The sequence below is a fragment of the Eublepharis macularius genome, chromosome 8 (genome assembly GCF_028583425.1).
Source record: "Eublepharis macularius isolate TG4126 chromosome 8, MPM_Emac_v1.0, whole genome shotgun sequence".
Lineage (NCBI taxonomy): Eukaryota > Metazoa > Chordata > Lepidosauria > Squamata > Eublepharidae > Eublepharis > Eublepharis macularius.
In genome coordinates, this window is record NC_072797.1 from 73,109,208 (window position 1) to 73,125,796 (window position 16,589).

Here is a 16,589-nt window from a genome sequence, read left to right on the forward strand (position 1 = left end):
TAGAGTCCTCAACATTAAATAATCAACACACACACACCAGAAATTAAAATATAAACAGAAAAGAGGGTCAGCAAGGGAAATCTGGAGGGGGGGATCTTCACTAGCTGACAGAAGACTATGTGCCAAACTAAACACAGTGACATTCATGGGATCCAACCTGAGGACTCCACAATTTTAAAGCAATTGAATATGCTACAAGGGTCCTCACAGAACAGTGGACTGAGGCACTCCCCCTCATGCCTTTTCAAGTGCCAAGAGCTGCAGAGGGCACTTGAATAGTCACAGGAGAAAACTAGAGTGCTTCAGTCAGCCACACTGTGGGCTCAGGAATCAGGCCATCACAGCATTTTTAGATTGCTTTAAAATGGCAGTGGTCTCCATGGGTCAGACCCATAGATGCCATCACATCTCATTTGGACCTATGATGAATGGGGACAGTTGAATCACCCTAGGGAGGGAATTCCACAGTTCTAGTTCCATGACCAAAGTTATAGGGAGTGATATGGTTCCTACAACTCACTGTAGAGTTCTGATTGCCTGTAAATTTAATCACTATTCTAAGCTGCACTATGGCTATGTAGACTTGGCACAAGGGGGTGTTATAGTTCATTAACTCTCTATTAATTAACTAGTTTAACATTAAGCAAGTGCTTGAGGGAGGACATGTACTGGCAGGATATCAGCTAAGCCCTGTTTCTGTCCCACCATGTCCACAGAAATGCACATTTCTATCCCCTTTGCTCAACTGTGCTGGTACCACATTTACAACAGCTCAGCACTGATGGGAAAAAAGCCCTTCTAGATCAGACGAGTAATCTATCTAGTTAGAGCCAGCATGGTGTACTGGTTAGAGTGTTGGACTAGGATCTGAGAAAACCAGTTTGAATATGCCATGGAAGTTTGTTGGCTGACCTTGGACCTTTCAAAATTCTGAACCTAACCTACCTCAGAGGGCTGTTGTGGGGATAAACTAGAGGAAATTATGTAAGCCACCTTGGATCCCCATTGGGGAGAAAGGTGAAGTATTAAGTAAGCAACTAAGAAGAGCAGTATCCTGTTTCACATAGTGGCCAACCAGTTACTCTGGTGGGCCAGTTAAAGAGCATAGAAGGTGAGGCCCTCCCATGATGTCACCTGCTTTCTCCATGAATCTGTTTATTCTCCTTTTAAAGCTGTCTATGCCTGTCACCATCATCACTAGATACTCAGGCAATAAATTCCACATTTTAATCATTATTATTTTATTTTGTCCATTCTGAATGTACTGCCTATCAGCTTCTTTGGATGCCCTCAAGTTCTAGTATTTTGGAAAGGGAAGAAAAAGTTCTCTCTGTTCACTCTCTACTCCATGAATAATAACCTCTATCATATCTCCTTCATAGTTGTTCCTTTTCTAAACTGAAGTCTCAGAATCTTCAACCTTTCCTCATGAGGAAGATGCTCCAAACTCTTAATCATCTGATTGCCTTCTTACATACTTTTTTCCAGCTCAACCAATTTGTGGAGGTCCTCCTGGAGGTGTAAGGCCTTGGTTTTCACCATCCTGCATAATTTTCTTTTATTTTCTTTTGACTTTTACATTTTTTATTTTATTATTAAAAAGTTAAAAGAAAAAACAAAAGTAAAAGAAAATACATATAACTAATAAAGGCCTAGAGTGGCCTACACAAGGAGACCTAAAAAAGAAAACTAACTCATATTATTAGTCGTTACAGGTTTTCCTCCACGACACTACATCCTTTTCACATCAATCAGCTTGCGGTCTAATTTCTATTTGTGTGTGTGTGTGTGTGTGTGCGCGCGCGCACGTGCATATCTTATCTCCTTAACATTCCAGCTCCACATTTTAACATAGAGTGATCATTAATTCATTTTTCTTCTCCAATCACAGAGAGTCATCAGGGCTTCCAATTTGCTATGTATACAAACTAGAGATGGGCATGAACCACAAGATGAACTAAAGTTTGTCACGAACAGGGCTGGTTGGTGCTTCGTGAACCAGTGGTTTTTGGAAGCCTGTTTTCCATGAACTTCCACTAACTGGTCTGCTGGTTCATTTAGTTTGTGTTAAACACCAATACCCCTTTCCATGTCACTGCTAAGGATCTCCCTGACAAGCAGCTGATCCAAGCCTGCTGGGGTGAAATGCCCCTTTCCCTGCCACTTTGCAGTGGCAGGGAAAGGAGCATTTCCACCCCCGATCACCTGCTTGTCAGGGATCAAAGCCTGCCAGGGTGAAATGTCCCTTTTCGTGCCCTTTTTTTCCTCCTTGGTCCCACTAATTAGCTTCCTTCTCTGTTCAGCTCTAGTAAAATCCAATTATTTTAATGTAACTAAAGTCCAATTTCATAGTATTTGATGCATAAAGATTCATTTTCATAATATTATTCTCATAGACCCAGGAATTAATGTTATTAAGCCAGAGTTTTATAACCAAAAACACAAAATAATTTCAAAAGAAGAAAAAACTTTGCAGGGGCTTCCAACGAATATTTATTGTTGTTCCGTCAGGCTTATCTTCTCAAGGCTGTTTCTTCACATTACAGTCCAGCTTCCCAGGCCAGACTGTTAGATTTGCCAAGTCATAAAAAAATAAGCTTCCACAAACATAGCAAAAAGTCACCCTATGTCAGTTTGAAACTTTCTTTTTCCAATATAGATAAACCAAGCTCCTGTGTATATATTCATTTCCTTTATTCTTTTTCAACATAAAAAGCATATCCAAGTTAGATAAGAGTTAAGTAAAAAAGATATTCTCACACAGACTGCATAAGCTTGATTCTGTATCGCAGGTTCCAAAGAAAGAGATTAGTAGGTAAGTTTGATTTGTCCTTCCAGCTCCAGCACAGCTTCAGTGATGTTTCATTCCTGGTCCTCGGCACTTTGACATCTGATATTGCCCCGACATGATCCAGGCAGTAAATCTTTCCATCAAACTCACCAAATGAGGCACAAATGAGTATCTTCCGATCATTCTCTTATAAAGAGTGCTGAATGACTGGAAAAAACAGCTGCGTGTCTCTCCCACAGACATGGGAGCGTCAGGATGCCATTGCCTCCCAAAGGGGCGGGCCACCATCCTGCATAATTTTCACTAACATGTTGCATAATAAATTTCATACTCTCTCTCTCTCTCTCTCTCTCTCTCTCTCTCTCTCTCTCTCTCTCTCTCTCTCTCTCTCTCTCTCTCTCTCTCTCTCTATATATATATATATATATATATATATATATAAACACAATAATTTTCACTAACATATCACATTTCACCAGCATTTCCCTAGGTTATACCAGCATGGGATTTAAGACAAAACTAGATGAGGATGCTTCCATTTTAAAATCATTTAAAAATATCACAAGGGCCCAATCTGGTTTGGAGCACATTGGGCTGTTCTCTTGTCCACCACCCATGCACCTTAAATGCCCCCCCAACAACTATTTCAGCACCAAAGAGCTGCATTGAAGGCATGATCAGGATTAGGCCTTCATGGCATTTCAGATGACTTTAAAATGGCAGCTGTGTCCTGGTGGAAGCCACGAGGATGACAGTTTGGCTCTTAGTTGCTGACTTACAGTTTACAGTGTGGTTTTTAGATCAAACCTCCAATAGTCTATTTAACATATTTGTCTTTTTTCTCATTTAGCCACACAAACATGCATGCACACATAGAGACATACACACAAAACCATAGATTATTTGTCAGTGTTTTTCAGTATCAAATACTTTCATAAATTGCTAAACTGAGAGATTCATTAGGAAATCTTTTAAATTGTTTTTGATCATTATTTCTGTCATTAAGAGGGCAAGCTGACTAATTATCAATGACATATTTATGCTACTATTGGCTTCTGCTGGCAGCCAAAACATGAGTTCAACATTCTTGAATGACACTATGTATAGAATGTCTTGTTGTTTGCCATCTGGTTGTTTACATTGTGAGCTGCATAAATTATAACATTTCCAAATGTAGCCATAACTTTGCTTATAAGAAAGAAATACATGGATGCAGGAGTTTAATCTGCTAGGGTTACAATATTTCCTATAGTGAAAAAAGTCTGTTTTATTTTAATAACAGCACTTTACTTTATAAAGATAAGTACATGCATTCTAGCAGTATTTAATACTGTATTTTCCCAAAAGCTTGATTCATTCAAAAAGAGAGGTTTGTCCAAAATGCCTGCCATGCCCCCCAAATGGAAATGAATGCTTTTAGAAAAATGGAGTAGAAAAAACATCAGTTGAGTATTACCATAACCTCTTAAATCTGACAAAATAAAGTCTCAACGCATCCTCTCAATTACTACATCTTAGTTATGCCCTTGGTATCTTGTTACTTCTACAGGTGTCTGACTCATGAGAATACAAATCCTTACCTCAGTGAATTGCTTGTGGCTTAATTAAAGCATCTTCCAGCTGTCCTATTTTGTTTGACAAAGTAACAGGATTACGATCAATGCAGTGAAACTGGCCTGGTACATACATATCCACACAGGTACTGATTGAATAGTTCAATATTATTTATTCTTTAAACATCTTAAGCCCAAATCCCTTCACTTATACTTATAATGTATCTTTATAATTACCAAGGATATACAAGGGCAGAAAAGGCACTTCCATGTTCACATTCTTTTCTCTAACTAAAGAATTAATTGAAATCAAAATATTTCAAGACTAGGATGATCACAAAAGGGAGCCATCCTTGTCCTAGAAATGGAAGTGCTGGTGTTCCAGAAATCAACAGCAATCTTTCCTATATCCTTCTATAAACTAAAAGTTATGACTGAGATTCCCACTTCTTAAGCAGACATTGTCTGAAGTTTACTAACATTTCCCTCAAATCACAGGAACTATGTTTTTGTTTTTATATATGTTCTCATGTCAAATTAATGAATGCAGATAGCTGTTACTACAGTTTTGCCCAGTTTTGACAAAAGCCATTAATTTCTTTTCTGTCTTCATTTGTATTCTTCCTGGTTTAGGCCTCAGAGACATTGGAGTAACTTGCTTTAATGATATTTTATGCTGGAACTGTTCATTATGTGGTTGTCTTTCCCCTGACTTCTTCTTCTTCTTCTTCTTCTTCTTCTTTTTGCCTAACCAACAACATCGGCAAGTGGCTGTACTCAAGATTAAATGATCATGGGGAAATGGGTAGGGGCTGCTTAGTCCCAGGGGTGGACTGGGAAGTTAAGATGGCCCCAGAGTAGAATTGCCAGGCATGGCCAGACAACCAGTGGGAGTCTGGAGGGTGGGCTGGGGACATGACCATCGGTGATGGTGTAACATCAATTCCAGGGAAAATCTGGAAGTGACATTATGCCTCTCTAGGAATCTCTAGAAAATGTATTGTAAAACACTGCATCCCCTACCCCTAGAGGGCAGATGGCAGTGCTGCCCTGGAGTAAGCCAGGCTATGTTGCCCCTGTGATGCTACATGCTATCATCGCAAGGCCATTCAACACCCCAGAATCAACAATAGGCATATGCTCAGGAGGAGGCAACTAATGAACTGACACTGATCATCATGGCTACTGAATGGTCCAAGCAGAGTGGCACCTGTGAGATATTCATAGAGTTGCTGAGGGTTGGCTGTGCTTACACCTTGCTGTCAGTGGTCCTCTGCAGCCAACTGGGAAATTTTCCTGTAAGTTCAGTGCACCCCTACTTAGTCCTTTCAACTCCAATAATTTTTCTTCTTAACCATTAACTCTGGCCATTTATCTGCTCAAATTGTCCCAATATTTATTTATTTATTGCACAGAGAAAAGGTTCACATTTTCAGAAGGGGGAAGGAGACAAAAAAGGTTAAGCATCTCTCCCACCAATTCCTCCTCCTCACACACACTTGCATACACACAGAGTGATATTTCCTTCAAGACTTCAGGCTCTCAAAATGACTGTTCAAGTGTTAGACAAAAAAAAAAGCTCATACCCTACCACAAATTTTATTAGCCTTATAGGTGCTACTGGACTCTTGCTCTTGTTTACTGCTACAGATAGACTAACACAGCTACCCATCTTGAACTAAATGTCTTGTGTAGTTTCAGCTTTAAGATGTAGTTTCAGATCTGATCTTTAATCTGTTTGAGGATTAACCACATAGAGTGTGGTTAGTCCTTCCTAACTCTAAGGGAGCTGCAATGTATGCTTTCTGCTATTCTGAGTTTGCTTCTGGTGTTTTCCCCTTTTGTTGTGTTTCTTCCATATCTATAAGTAACATATCTTGAGGGTCTCTTTGCTACTGGAATGTCTAAAGTTAATGCTTCTTCAGGTCCTATTGTTGCCATAAACTTTGCTGAATGCAACTCTGCTTGTATGGAACTGTTCTATTTCCTCAGCTCTGCTAATCAGAAGCATCAGAAGACACAATCTGATGCAAATAATTCTGCATTCTTAAAAAGTCAGCAGGAGCTTCTGTACCCCAAATCTCTCATCAACCTCTCCCCCAAGTACGCCCCACTCGAAGCATTGTTCTGTTGCCCAGTCTACTTTTCTATTCTGGAAATGAAAGCTGCAATTATCATCATACAAAAGATTGTCAATCACATGCAACAACTTTCATAAATGGACATTTCTGCAGAGTTTCAAAAATGTATAGTATGTCATGAGGTTTAAAATATTTAAAGGCTGGATTTGAAAATATAAGCCTGGAATATCCAAACTTCTTGCCTGTTTTAAATCCAGCAAAGGAATTCTTTTGCAAATGATGTATCGTGTGAGATTATTCCAGAAATTCTCAAATATTGCTTACAGAGAGCAATTAAGCAGTAATATTATTGGGAAAAGACAATAACTATTTCAGATACATGGAATGTACCTGTGTAGCTGGAGGCACCATAGAACTCTAAACTTTAATTACTGTAAGGCTCACCCAAGATTATGCTGTTTGACAGTCAAAGATGCCTTATTAGAATTTTAAGGGCAGGCATTTAAACCTGGGAATTAATATGCCTTTCCGTCTACTTGTGGAACTAAGAAAGCCTGGTGGCAAACAGATTGAATTGCCATATGGAGCATTCTGAAACCAAATGACCTTCTACTCTTCTCTGCATCATTATTTGCTGCAGCCAGCTAGGAAAAATTTCATTTATATTAGGCTTGCTGGTGTTTTCACATGCACTCATTTAACTTTGATTTATACATCTCAGTGCAATTTTTAAAAGCTCATGCAAATGCAAATCTTGGAGAGGAAAAAGGGGGCAGGGTTTCTAATAAGAAACACTGACAAAGGAAAAGAAAGTAATATTTATTTCTAATCTGCATCAAGTGTCAACTTTGTATTTACCCAATTACGGTTTTATAAAGTCCAAATCTACTCAAACTTAACAGTTAAAATATAGCAATCTCTATACAGAGAGGGAGGCAAGAGAGCCTTAGAGAAATGGGCCATTTCCGGAAGAAGAGTTATCTCCCCATTATGGATGGTTTCAATATAGGCAAATCAGAGATCTTTACAACTTGGACTGCTCAAAAGGAGGAATAAGATTGGAAAATTCGGAACTAGAAGAAGTGATTTTACAAGAAGGTAAAAAAGAAATCTCGAAAATTTATAAAATACTTCTAAAATGGCACACAGAAGATGAAACAGTTAAAGTCCAGATGGTGAAACGGGCAATAAATTTTCATAAAGAAATAACAATGGAAGCCTGGGAGCATTTGTGGAAAAATACATTGAAGATTTCAACTTGTACGAATATTAAAGAGAATATATATAAAATGATGTATAGGTGGTATTTAACACCAAAGAAAATTGCGCTAGGAAATACTAATATGTCAGATAGATGCTGGAAATGTAAAAAACATGAAGGATCATTATACCACATGTGGTGGACTTGTGAGGTAGCTAAGCAATACTGGGGAGATATAATTGAAGTAATTAATGAGATTTTGCAAACCCAAATAAATAAGAACCCAGAATTGCTGCTACTGAACTTGGGAATGGAAGATGTTCCAATGCAGTACAGAACATTGTTATTTTACACGATTACAGCAACAAGACTTTTATATGCGCAGAAATGGAAAGTACAAGAAATACCAACTACAGAAGATTGGATTTACAAATTGCTGTACATGGCTGAGATGGACAAAATGACAAGAAAACTCAAAGATCTTGATCCAATAGAATATATTGCAGATTGGGGGAAATTGAAACAATATTTAGAAAAATAATGGGATGTGAAAGGAGGACTGTGGCAGTTTGAGAACTATTAATTTGTGATGTTTTAAATAGAAGAGAGAAGTAACTTTACCATTAATGGGAAAATTTAGCTATTAATTAACCTAAGCTAGTATTACTATTAAGGAGACTTTATCAAAAATACAGTTTAAATAGTGATGTAGAGAATGGATATATTAGTGGATTTGATATAGTATATATAAGAGAATATGAATATGCTTAGTAGAGGTGGGCATGGTCCACATAACGGACCTAATTTCATCACGAACTTACCCAGTTTGTGCTTCGCGAACACACGGGCCGTGGGCTTGTGTTTTTCTCACGAAAGCGCCGAACATTGGGGCTTTCTATCCGTGTGTCCGTTGGCCCGTCATGCCAGAATTCCTGCTCAAACAATTTCCTAGGCAACGGTGGAACCACCTTCCCCATTTGGAACACACCAATCTTAGCCCAGGAAACCTTGATTGGCAGCTCTGTCAGCCAAACAGAGATCACCCTTTCTGTATAAAAGACAACGCGCGCAAAGCGTCGGCTCCATTCTCCTGGCGCGGGGACGCGAGTTAGTTCTAAGCTCAGCAACTGCTTGCTGTGGGGAATTTGTGTGTGTGTGTGTGTGTGTGTGTGTGAGAGAGAGAGAGAGAGAGAGAGAGAGAGCGGCTTGTGCCTTGGGGCTTTCGGGCTTCAGCTGCAAGAGAGCTTTCTCTTTTCTCCATTTCTCCTTATTTCTATCCTAGAGCACTTTTTTAAAAATCCTTTTACTGCGCTGATTTCTTTCTGCGTTGTGAGTCCTTGGGTTCTTCTCGGGCTTAATCCCCCCTCCCGCCCCAAATCTCTTCCTTTTTTCTGGGTTGCCGGTGGGTTCTATTGTGCTGTGATGCCACCCCACTCATAGACCCACAGTGGGTGCAAGGCAGCTTTGGGCGTTGTCTGCTTGAGTTTTTGCCTTCATTCCCCCACTTTTTTTTTGGCTGCTGATGAGATGCAAGGGGAGGAAGACTGTTATTAGGCTCTGTGAAACACCTACTCTCTGGTGATGACCAGCAGCACATTTTGGGGGGCTCTCTCTGCTTCACTCCTTTCAAAGCCTTTCACTCCCTCAATAGTGGGTGACTTGGGGGGACATTTCCAGCCTGGCTTTTGAGGTGCAAGGGGGAGACTGCTCCTGGCCTCTGTGAAACACCTATTCTCTGGTGACCGGCAGCTCGCTTTGGGGGGCTCTCCCTGCTTCACTTCTTTCAAAGCCTTTCACTCCCTCAATAGTGGGTGACTTGGGGGGACATTTCCAGCCTGGCTTTTGAGGTGCAAGGGGGAGACTGCTCCTGGCCTCTGTGAAACACCTATTCTCTGGTGACCGGCAGCTCGCTTTGGGGGGCTCTCTCTGCTTCACTCCTTTCAAAGCCTTTCACTCCCTCAATAGTGGGTGACTTGGGGAGACATTTCCAGCCTGGCTTTTGAGGTGCAGGGGGAAGACTGCTGCTGGCCTCTGTGAAACACCCACCCTAGGACCACTGGCAGCATGTTTGGGGGGGCTCTCTCCACTTCATTCCTTTCAAAGCCTTTTTCACTCCATAAATAGTGGGTGACTTGGGGGGGCATTTCCAGCCAAGTCCTGTCCCTGTTATCCTCCTCCTGATGACACGTCCTGTCCCTGGCATCCTCCTCCTGACGACACATCCTGTCCTTGGTATCCTCCTCCTGACGACACGTCCTGTCCCTGGTATCCTCCTCCTGATGACAAGCCCTGTCCCTGGTATCCTCCTCATGATGACAAGCCCTGTCCCTGGCATCCTCCTCCTGACGACACGTCCTGTCCTTGGTATCCTCCTCCTGACAACACGTCCTGTCCCTGGTATCCTCCTCCTGATGACAAGCCCTGTCCCTGGTATCCTCCTCATGATGACAAGCCCTGTCCCTGGCATCCTCCTCCTAACGACACGTCCTGTCCTTGGTATCCTCCTCCTGACAACACGTCCTGTCACTGGTATCCTCCTCCTGATGACAAGCCCTGTCCCTGGTATCCTCCTCCTGATGACACATCCTGTCCCTGGTATCCTCCTCCTGACGACACGTCCTGTCCCTGGTATCCTCCTCCTGACGACAAGCCCTATCCCTGACACCTTCTAAGTACCTCCTCTTATTCTTTATAAACTCTACTACTTCCATTAGAATTTGTATGTTGCAGAAACAGTCTAAGTCATGAATGTTGTTCCTTTCTGGCAAGGCAGGAAGGTGGGTGAGGGCGGCTGCCGCTAAGTTTACGCTAAGCTGGAACTTCAGGTGTGGTCACCTGGTAGGTGTGGGATCAGGCTTCCCCTGGGTGAATGTGGCCTCTTTTTCCACCCTCGGTGAGAATACCAGTGCACTCTATTTTGGCCTGTCGGGAACGGGGGGAACCTCCCCCTCCTCCTGACGACACGTCCTGTCCCTGGTATCCTCCTCCTGACGACAAGCCCTGTCCTGGTATCCTCCTCCTGACGACACGTCCTGTCCCTGGTATCCTCCTCCTGACGACAAGCCCTGTCCCTGGTATCCTCCTCCTGACGACAAGCCCTGTCCTGGTATCCTCCTCCTGACGACAAGCCCTGTCCCTGGTATCCTCCTCCTGATGACAAAGTCCTGTCCGTCTATGGTGGTCCCCACATCACAGGGGCAGGTCTTGTTGGCAGGCAGTCTTCCTTGTGGCCAGAGTAATATGCACTTGTCTGGGGTCTGAAGGCTTGCACTTCCAGAGACCCTGTGGGGAAATATACTCGTATGGTGTTCAACACATCATTGAGGTGGGATTCCGGATGCCTGTGGCACCCCCTCGGTTTTTCATTTTGGCTTCTCAAAGTAAAACTGGAGTTTGATGGGAGAAGGCCTCCCTGGCGGATTCCCATTGGACAAGGGTTTTTCGGCTGTCACTTTCTCATCCATCCTCTGCCCAGTTCCTTTCTGCTCCGTCGAGGAGGTAAGTTGTTTGAACAGTCGATGAAAGCACTGTCCTGGTGGTGCTTTGAGGAAGGCAGGCTCCTCCATTCCATGTTCCATGCCTCACATCCCTGTGTGTGTCAGGGTGATGGATGATGTGCCAATGAATCATGGTATCTGAAATGCAAGCTTTCCTGTCACCACTCCATCTGGTCACGAGGGATGTTCTTGGGCTGGGCAGACTCAGGCCCACAGTACACATACCATGTCAGAGAGGTGCGTTCCGGCTCCTGTCCACTGTGGACAACATTGATGGCAATGCTCTCATCGAGCGGGGTTGTGCTTTCCTTCTTCTGCCTTTTCGCCCCCTCCTCCAGCAGAAAGGCCGCTTTTAGAGAGGGAATATTTGTGCCACATAGTCTTCTAGGCAAGTCTCTGGCTGCTTCCTGATCTATCTCCTCTGACAGGACCGTTTTTGGCATGACACCGGTGACCTGCACTTTCCCTGTGGCCACCACATCAGTGAGGTGTGTTTCGGTCGGATGAAGATAGGCGTGAGGGGTTGTTGTTCGTACATGGTGTTCTGGGGAGGTTGAGCATTCGGAAGGACATTTATTTTCCTTGCCCCCACCATGCAGGCACCTTCCCACCCAAGAAACCACATTGGTGAGGTGTCTTCTGTCTGTCACACTTGCTCCATGGCTCCTTTAATCCACGTGCCTTTCCATGGGGACAAATGCATCAATCTGGGCCCTGAAGGCTTGAGCTGTCAGAGACCATATAATCTGGATGCTGCATGAACCGCGGGCAAAGGAACCCTCCTCCTGGACACTCTAGCAGCAATTCTCATGGTTCAGAAAGTGGAAGGCTTCCTGTGGAAGCCATCACATCTCAGAGAGGTTTTCACCAACTGCCATGTCATCTCCATGTTGGGCCAGCTTCCAAATCACCCTACATGTGGGGATCGGTACTGCCCTCCCCTACCGTCAGGGAGGGTTCAAGTCACGGTTGCCCCATTGAAGAGGTGGGCTTTGTCAACAGGTAGTGCTCCTAGAAAGGGGAGACAGCCAGTGGTAGGTAGGCCATCTCTGACTGAGCGCAGCTGTAGAGGGGTTGCAGAGACTCAAGGCGTCGGCTACTATTTGGATCACCACCACCACCACCTTCCCTCCATTCTTCCATCCACATCCCTTTCTGTGTGGGAGGTGTTCTCCCAAAAGTGGAGTTCTAGTAGCCTTCCCCAAAGATGGGGAAGGCATGTGTTCCTGTCCATTCAGATGCACCTGGCCCGTTGAGGAGGTGGGTTCTGACTCTGACAGTTGACTTATCTCTCAACCAGGGGGGGGCATCTTCTCTTCAAAGTGGAATTACACATGTCCAACATGTGGTTGTTATGTCTTCCTTTTCTGGATGTTCTGCTGCAGCTGCCACCACATTGTAGACATGGGAAATGGTTGCGTCTTCTTGCTGTCCTTCCCCTTGCTTGTGCTGGAGACACCATGGGAGTGGTGACTTTTCTTGGTGACCGCCCAGATACTTGCCTCCCTTTTATCCTCATCTCAGCCTTTAGAAGTATGTTTTTCTGGGGCACTCTTCCATCCTGTCGCAGCTGTCACGTCGGAGAAGTGTGTTGCTGCTGGCTGGTTGACAGGTGGAAGGGAAGGCACTTTTTTGGTGAGACTATCCTTTCCCCCAAGGATGTGAGAGAGTCCTTCAAGGAGGGGCACTAGAACTGTTCTTCCCCCAATGTGTGAGGAAAGGCAGGTGGGGGTTGACCCTAGTACCTTCCCATCCTGGACACGACGTTGTAGAGGTGGGATTCCTGATAGCTGTGGGAACCCAACAGCCATTTGGTTTCCAAAATAAATGGCTTTTCCATTCACATTAAAACTGGAGTTTAATGGGAGAAGGCCTCCCTGTGGAGGGGTTTTCTCAGCTGTCACTTTCTTCTTAATAACATTCTCCAATGTTTTCTCTTTGGCAAGACTCTTTTGCTGCATCTTATTCCATCTCTTCTTTTCATGCTCTCTCCATCTCATCATGACACCATACAATCTCCTCTTTTCTCCCACTCCCCGCGTCAGTGAGGTGGGTTTTCGGTTGACTGGAGGTGATACAGCCTTCTGGGGAGGTTGGCCGTTATGAAGGCCATAGTCCTGCACCAATCAAGCAGGCACCTTCCCAACTGGCACACAACATTGGAGAGGTGGGTTCTAGGCAAGCTGCCTTCAATGGGTGCACGACCCATCACAATCATGTGTTGCAGGAAGATGCCTGCTAATTCCCCTGTGCTAGGCACTCCCTCATTGTCTCTGGCCCTCCCTCCAGTGCTTGGCAACAGAAGTTGGGGAATGCTTTGGTCATGGCCACCAAGTCTGTGAGGTGGGTTTCTCATGCTGTTCTGGGCTGGCAACTGCACCCCAGGATTTCCCACCCTCCACATTAGTGGACTTCAACTTCTTTCCATGGTACCTGGCATGTCACCCCCCCCATTGGGAGGAAGGAGTTCCATTGGTTCTGTCCAGCCGTGGGGAATGGGGGGTGGCAAGCACATGAGTTGCCTTTGTGGACTGCACCACGTTTGGTGAAGTGGGTGTTGTCGGCGACTGTCCTGCTCCTGTGAGCACAGGGGCCCCTCCAAGTGGTGAGGCCGATTCCTCCAGGTGTGGGGAGGAGTGACTGTTGCAAAAGCATGAGCTTCATTGCCGACTACGTTCAGTGAAGTGGGTATCATCAGCAACCATCCTGCTCCAGCAAGCGCAGCCCCCCCCCCGAGTGCAGAGGCCAGTTTCAGCAGACTGCAGGGCATGTGCAAGGAGGGGTGAGGCCAGGCCACCGCCAGAACCAACCTCCCTGTCTTGGTGGCCGCCCTCTCGCCAGCCACTCGAAGCCTGACCGGGGCCATTGAAGGGGGCCCCCACAGGGAGGGGGTGGCCACCGTCGAAACCCACCTCTCCGACGTGGTGGCCGCCCTCTGAGCTGGCCACTCAAAGCCCAACCGGGGCCATTGAAGGGGGCCCCCGCAGGGAGGGGGTGGCCACCGTCGAAACCCACCTCTCTGACGTGGTGGCCGCTCTCTGGGCTGGCAACTTGAAGCCCAACTGGGGCCATTGAAGGGGGCCCCCGCAGGGAGGGGGCAGCCGCTGTCGAAACCCACCTCTCCGATGTGGTGGCTGCCCTCTGGGCCGGCAACTTGAAGCCCAACCGGGGCCATTGAAGGGGGCCCCTGCAGGGAGGGGGCGGCCGCTGTCGAAATCCACTTCTCCCACATGGTGGCTGCCCTCTCGCCAGACACTCGAACCCCAACCAGCATATCCTTCCTTTGCCAACTCCACCACGTTTGGTGAAGTGAAGTGAAGTGTGGTGACATGCCCTGCCCCTTTCTGGAGAGGTAGGAAGGTGGGTGAGGTCAGCAGCCACCGCCGAAATATTGTGGGACAGTCGGTTAAGGACACTAAGCATCTGTGGCACTTCATGGTCCTTCCCCTACTCCCGACAACACATCCAGTACCTCGCTGTATCCTCCCAAGGGTGACATGCCCTGCCCCTTTCTGGCAAGGCAGGAAGGTGGGTGAGGTCAGCTACCACCATAAGCATGCTAAGTCAGCAGTTGACACTTCAGGTGCGGTCCCCCGATAGCGGGGGGGAATCAGGCCGCCCACCGGGCAAATGTCAACTCTTCCCCAGTGACAGTACCGGCACATTCCCGTGGGGCCAGACCTCCCTGACCCCTGAAGGGAGGCAGCTTAGCACCTGCCGGGCCTGGCGGCCTACGTCCTCACCCACCTCCCTTCCTTTGCGGGGATTCCGCCCCGCTCTCCTTTGGCCTGGCGGCCGGGCACATGGAGGGTGCTGCCGGCAAGCGGCCAGAACCCCCGACCCCTCAGGGGAGGCGGCTGGGCACCACCTCCCCGTGCCTGCCGGGCCCAGCGGCCGCCGTCCTCACCCACCTCCCTTCCTTTGCGGGGATTCCACCCCGCTCTCCTTTGGCCCGGCAGCCGGGCACATGGGGGGTTCCGCCAGCGAGTGGCCAGACCCCCTGCCCCCTCAGGGGAGGCGGCTGCGCACCACCTCCCCAGGCCTGATGGGCCCATTCTGCCCCGCTCTCCTTTGGCCCGGCGGCCGGGCACATGGGGGGTGCTGCCGGCGAGTGGCCAGACCCCCCGCCCTCTCAGGGGAGGCAGCTCAGTGCCACCTCCCTGGCCCTGCCAGGCCCAGCAGCCGCTGCCAGCAGACACCTTCCTTCCTGGAGGGGAATACTGCCCTGATCCCCTCTTGCCAGCCACTCGAAGCCCAACCGGGGCCAGTGAAGGGGGCCCTCGCAGGGAGGGGGTGGCCCCCATTGAAACCCACCTCTCCCACATGGTGGCTGCCGGCCACTCGAACCCCAACCAGCATATCCTTCCTTTGCCAATGCCGCCACGTTTGGTGAAGTGGGTTTCGTTGGCGACTGTCCTGCTCCCGTGAGCAAAAGGGCCCCTCTGAGGGTCAATCCCCAAATTCCGGTGACAAGGAGGACAGCGGCCCAGGTCAGCTTGCTTGAAAGCAAGCAAGCTGACACACCATGTCACTGAAATGGGACTCATTGTCCACTGCCCAAAGAGGCTCCTTCTGAACAGGGTAGCATGAGTTTCCTTCCTTCAAGGTGTGGAAGACATCCTTTCCCTCCCTCGCGTGCCTTCCATTCCAGCAAGGGGCCTTTGAATTGCTGCATGATCTCCTGTTGCGGAGTTGGCTTCCATTCAAGTACATCCATTCATTTCCCATCATGGAGAGTTGGTCTCCCCGCCCCCAAGGAGGGCATCTCTTGTTGATGCAGCCCCATGTAGGTGGGTTTTGTGGGCAGCCACCTCTCCTGGACAGGAGCACAAGTCTCCCTCCTTCCCCCAAGGGCGGGTAAGGGTCAGTCAGAATAGGGGAGGGGAAATTGTTGTTTGTCTCTTTGGAAAAGTGCTAATCAAGGAGTGTTACATGAGAACCTTTGGTGGGGAAAGTCGACTGAAGTGAAAATTTGTGGGAAAACCAAGGCTTTTCTCACTCAAACCGGTTCGTGAACCGGTTCTCGAACCGGGCCTGGTCCATTAAAAGTTCGTGGACCGTGGTCCGTGGAAGCCCACGAACCCCGAACCGGAGGTCCGTGGGAAAATGCCGGTCCGTCCCCACCTCTAATGCTTAGATTAAGAGATATAATACATATATGATTTAGAAGAATATAATTGAAAATAAGTTAAGTAATAAGATAGGTTAAGGGTTGGAAAGCTGTTGGAAGTCTACAAGGAGGGGGGAGGGAAAGGGTGGGGGTTGAAATAAATTAGGTATGATGGGGAGTGTGTGTATTAACTATGTACTCACCAATAAAAAAAAAAATTAAAAAAGAGAGAAATGGGCCATTTCAAGTTTTGATTCTGGGAGGTTCTGGAATAATTATGTTCCATTACTCATTTGTTCTGTGTCAGCCAATGCTTGGTCAGAACTGATCTGTTTGGAGGTAGATTTGATATAGAA